Source organism: Silene latifolia, chromosome 1 (assembly GCF_048544455.1).
Source record: "Silene latifolia isolate original U9 population chromosome 1, ASM4854445v1, whole genome shotgun sequence".
NCBI classification, from domain to species: domain Eukaryota; kingdom Viridiplantae; phylum Streptophyta; class Magnoliopsida; order Caryophyllales; family Caryophyllaceae; genus Silene; species Silene latifolia.
In genome coordinates this window covers 39,341,364-39,347,125 of record NC_133526.1, presented here as the reverse complement: position 1 = coordinate 39,347,125, position 5,762 = coordinate 39,341,364, and the positions used below count along the sequence as shown (strand labels likewise).

The 5,762-nt window shown below is 38.8% G+C and overlaps 1 non-coding gene across 1 annotated transcript; it reads right to left on the bottom strand.

Moving 5' to 3' along the window:
- Nucleotides 1-2,663: 2,663 nt before the first annotated feature.
- Nucleotides 2,664-2,772, bottom strand: LOC141620233 (small nucleolar RNA R71). The gene has a single exon (XR_012531915.1). It is a non-coding gene; the product is annotated as a small nucleolar RNA R71 (small nucleolar RNA).
- Nucleotides 2,773-5,762: the final 2,990 nt, after the last annotated feature.

The window sequence follows — 5,762 nt, the reverse complement described above, 5'->3', positions numbered from 1 at the left end:
AAACTAACTCGCAACCTCTATATGTGTCAGTTTTCATGCAATAATTAGGTGGTTTGGTTTTTAGGCGGAATATGATGCATATTATCGTTACGAAAAATAAATAAAAGAATGCAATACGTAAAAATAAATTCCTAGTGTGGCCTATCCTAATAAAAAGAACATAAAACAACTTTGGAATCCACCGTTGGACCCGAGAAGCTTGTCTTGATGTTCCACCTTGATCCATGTAGCGGGAGTGAGCATCCGGTCTCCATCTTTGGTCTTCTCAAAAATTACAATTTTAAATTTACAAATGTAAACCTATTTACATTCTAAATAAAAACTGTAATTAAAAGAAATAAAAATGGAGATACGAGATCTCAAAATACAACCAAGACCGTGTTCCATCATTACGGTAACACGTTCTACTAAGGCCACACTAAGTTACAACCGTTTGCAAAATTAAATAAATACGTAATTAAAAGCATTCAAATTAAACAAGAACGATAAATTAAAATGCATCAACTAAAAATTAAATTTATTCGTGACATAATTCCGTAATTATGTTAAATTTTTATCCAAACCACCAAAGATAATTAAAATTACATGACAAAACTGCTTTAGTCAAGTTAATTTTAATCCGAGATAATCCGTTACAATAAATCGTTTTAAAGTAACTTTATTTTACGTGGGTGAACCGTTTCACTAACAAGCGAGAGCATAAAAACCGTTTTATGCATTAAAGGGCCGAAAAAAAACAAAAAAATTTTTTTTTTTTTTTTTTTTTCTCATCTTCTTGTACGTGAACAGTACCAGAAAGTTTTTTTTTTTTTTTCTTTGCTGAAAAGCCGAGAGCCTCAATAGGCCAAAAAAAATTAATCGGCTAAAACGAGATCAAACAAGTGATCAAACAACAAAACGATTTGTAAAAACTCAATTGCAATTTAATCTAATCCGGATTAAAACAAAATTACAATTGACATGATCTTCACATATTGTTGTAATTATCGTTTAAAACAACAATTCGCAAAGAACAAATCGAAAACAAAACAGAAAATCGTCATCAAAGCAACCGTGTAAACTGGACACGATTCCCAATGAACAAAACAGGCCGTAAAAAAAATAAACCAGCCGAGACAAAAAAAATGATGCCTCACGAGATTTTATGCAAAATTTTGATACATCTTTAACATATTGAAATGAATATCGATTACAAAACAATATGCAATGATCAAAATTAAAACAAAACAAAACAACCATCACCGTGTAAACAAGACACGGATCCCAAGGCACAAAATCAACAAAAAAACGCAGCAAGAAAAATTAAATTGCCGAGCCCCAAAAAAAAAAATTTGTGCCGTGAGGGAAAAAAATTGCAGCCGTGACAAATTTTTAACCATAAATTATCGATTCATAAATCGTTTGATGAAAAACACATATAAAAATTTACGTGGCCTCGCTCTGATACCACTTGTGGGGTAATATCCGTATACTACCCTTCTAATTAAGGATTATAACGCAAAATTTACATGTGATTATAGTCATAAAACGAAAAACATGATGAAACGATTAAGATATAGAAATAACCTTCGGTCCTAGTGCTAAAGGCAATGAGAGATCAAAGTAGACCTCCTCCTAAATGATGCACCCAAGATGGTCCGAGAAATGCCCTTGTGCTAGAGAGAATCCCCTAATTGCCTTGCAATATTGAGGGGATTGTTTTTGTGAGTTTGTGTTGGATGAGAGATCCGAGTTTCGAGAGGCACACTTCCCAAAACCCTAGAAATGTTTGCAAAATGAATTAGGGTTGAAGTGAAGGAGAAAGCTCTCCTTTTGACACCTCTAATTCGGCCAAACCGAGTTCTAGAGAGGGAATGGGCTTTTCCATTTCCTCTTTATTTAAACTCGCGGTCCGACATGCAATTTACTAAATGTATATGACACGGTCTAATTATAAACTGTCATCGGTTATCGGATATTAAAGCATCGACTAATTACACGGATTAGTTGAATTATTAATACGTGTCCGACAAAACAGTATTGTATAATTATATTCAATATACATTTAATTAAATATAAAACGCTTATATTCAATTTTACGAATTAACCGCTTAATTCGTCTTAGCCATTATTATTTAATCCGTATTAAATAAAATATCTCAACATCACATTTTGACTAATTATTAGTCAAATAACTCAGACTAACTGGTTAGTCAAAATTGGCATCTACATGACTGTATTTTCATACCGTCACATCTCTCAAACGTATCCTATAGGTGTGACTTTTAGGGACCAGATTGATCACCGCCATATCGTATGACAATAACGTCAAACTTATCTAGCAAGCCAACCGTTATTGATAAACGTGGATCAACTGATAATAATACCAAAAGTATGCCCTTTGATCCTTTTAGAGATTTATAAGTCCTTGCACTAACTGTTAAGGACACCAACCCCAACAGACCCCTTGAAGCATATGGAAATTTTCACAGACTACTGCTGTTCCATACCTATACCGGCTGGGGTGACTCAGGATGAAGTAAAGGGGGTGATGTTTTTATACTCCTTGGAGGATTCGGCGCGAGATTGGTACCGCTACCTTGATAGGGTAGCAGCTGGAGTCACAGATTGGACATCTCTAGCATTAGCCTTCTACAAGAAGTACTTCCCGCTTCCAAAGACTGATGCCTTGAGAAGTAAAATTACAAATTTCTAGCAAGGAGCTGATGAGGGCTTTTGTGTGGCATGGGGACGTTTCAAAAGTTTGGTCCGAGCTGTCCCTCACCATGGTTTCCAGCAGTGGTATCTTTGCAACTTATTCTACAATGCTTTATATGATGATTACAAGGTCATCCCGGACTTGTTGCGAATGGTAGGTTCCTAAACAATACTGGTCAGAATAGAGGTTGGAACACTATTGAGGAGATGGCGGTCCATAGAGCTGAGTTTGGGAGTTCACGTGGAAATTCACGAAAGCAAAGTGATGAAATGAGTACCGTTGTGACACTCATTACTTCTATTACTGCCCGTCTCGAGAAGCTCGAGGCCTCTGAAGCTTCCAAGGAAAGAGTTGAAATTCCTGTCCATAATTCAGATGAGACCACGAAGTTGAGAGAAATGGTCCAAACTCTTTTGATTCAAGTGGCGAATATAGAAGCAGCCGGGATTGAGTCCTCAAAGAATTTTGTGAAGCAGTTGGAGAACATAGAGGCTAAGCAAGTCGCCAATTCTTCAAGCAAATGTGAAGGGCCAATTGAAACGATTAATGCCATTAATCTCAGAAGTGGCCTCTCTTACGAAGGTCCTGACAAGCCAAGAGGAGACTCGGTTAATGATGAAGAAGCTAGTTTAATTTCTGGTGCAAAAACGAGCTCAATTGCCAGTACCTCTGGTCGATCGACCACTACTATCAGTCGATCGACTGGAGCGTCAGATAAAAAAGTTTCTGATCAGAAACTATTCACACCCAGCATAAGCAGTCGATTGACCAACATTGTCAGTCGATCGACTGAGATTCCTGACGAAGAGGTTTCTGTCCAGGAACTGTTCACGCCCAGCCAGACTGGTCGATCGACTGTGACCAATGGTCGATCGACCGGGATTCCAGTGTAGGATGCAAATCCGTCAACTAGTTTGCACGATTCTACCCTTATTGATGATTTGACGGAGGTTTTAAACTTACGGCAGCCGAAGGTTACTGATCCTACAGCCAGTGTTGCAGTCCCGTATCCGGAGCATTTAAAGAATACTAAGCTGGAGCGCAAGTTTGGTAAGTTTTTGGAGATGGTCCAGAATCTCAAGGTAATGATTCCTTTCACTGATCTAATTACCCAGGTATCCTCTTACGCTAAATTTATGAAAGACATTTTAAATCGTAAGAGAAATTTTCGTGATGATGGTAATGTTGCTTTTGTGGAAGAATGTAATGCTCTTTCGCAAATTAATATACCACCCAAATTAAAGGACCCGGGTAGCTTTTCAATTCCTTGAACTATAGGTAACCACGAAATTGGAAAGGCCCTTTGTGATTTAGGGGCCAGTGTCAGTGTCATGCCGTATTCTGTTTGCGAAAGGTTAAATATTGGTAGACTCAAGATGACCGATATTACCGTTCAAATGGCAAATAGATCGACTCAGAGACCTATGGGAGTTCTAGAGGATGTACCCGTTCGAGTGGGTAAGTTTTTTATTCCTGTCGATTTCATTGTTTTGGACATTGCTGAGGACAATCAGATACCTATTATTTTAGGCAGACCATTTTTACATACAGCTGGGGCTGTAATAGATGTCAAACGCGGAACCATCACCTTAGAGGTAGGGGATGACACCATTGAGTTCAGTCTTGCTCACAAGGCGACTGAACCTGCTGATGACGATGCATGTTATTCCATAGATATTGTTGATAGGGCTGTTAGTTATAATTGGAGGGAATCCTTAGCCAAGGATCCCTTAGCTGATCTAACCCGTTTAGATGAGTGTCCAGGTAATACAGCGGATAATACTGAGGAGCCAGACGCTTTGGTAGCCTCAATGGAGAGCTACGAGCTCAACGAGGAAGAAGATGAAATGCTCTTAAGCCTGGCCAACGAGAATTTGGTGAACACTTGCTATACCATTGAAGCTGATTCTGTCTATGCTGTAGAGGTAAAAGTGCCAGAGCGTAAGCCAATTCCTCCGAATCTTAAGTATGTTTTTCTAGATGATACGGAGCAGTACCCAGCTATTGTTAGCGCTAAGCTTAATGATGACCAGCTATATGCTTTGATGTGTGTGCTTAAGAAAAACAGGAAGGCTTTAGGTTACTCTTTGGAGGACATTAAGGGCATCAGCTCTGATGTTTGTATGCACAGGATAGAGCTGGAGGAAGGCCACAAGCCTTACAGACAGGGTCAACGCAAGTTGAACCCAAAGATGCAGGAAGTTGTTATGGCTGAGGTGATGAAACTACTCGATGCAGGTATTATTTATACAGTTGGCAACTCCAAGTGGGTTAGTCCAGTTCAGGTAGTCCCGAAGAAAGGAGGGACTACCATGGTTAAAAATGAGAAAAATGAATTAATACCAACAACAGTAGTGACAGGGTGGCGGATGTGCATTGATTATAGACAATTGAATGCCGCCACCAAGAAAGACCATTTCCCTCTCCCTTTTGTTGACCAAATGACTGAAAGACTTGCTTCTAACAAATTTTTCTGTTTTCTAGACGGATATTCAAGGTTCTTTCAGATCCCTATTCATCCAGATAATCAGAGTAAGACCACTTTTACCTGTCCACAGGGTGTTTTTGCATGCCGCAGGATGCCCTTCGAATTGTGTAACGCCCCAGCTACCTTTCAGAGGTGCATGATGGAGATTTTTTCTGATTACATAGAGAACATTATGGAGGTATTTATGGATGATTTCTCAGTTTATGGTAGTGACTTTGATCGTTGTTTAGCTAACCTTGATAAAGTCATGCAGCGTTGTATTGATGTTTATCTTGTTTTAAACTGGGAAAAGTGCCAGTTTATGGTCAATGAGGGAGTTGTGTTAGGGCATCTGATTTCTGATAAAGGAATACATGTTGACAAAGTAAAAGTGCAGGTGATTGAGCAATTGCCTCCTCCCGTGAATGTTAAAGGAGTGAGGAGTTTCCTTGGTCACGCTGGTTTCTATCGGCATTTCATTAAGGATTTTTCAAAAATTGCTAAACCACTTACACAATTGCTTCTTAAGGATGCTGTCTTTGAGTTTACTGATGAGTCCCTTTCAGCTTTTAACAGGTTAAAGGAGGCTCTAGTTTC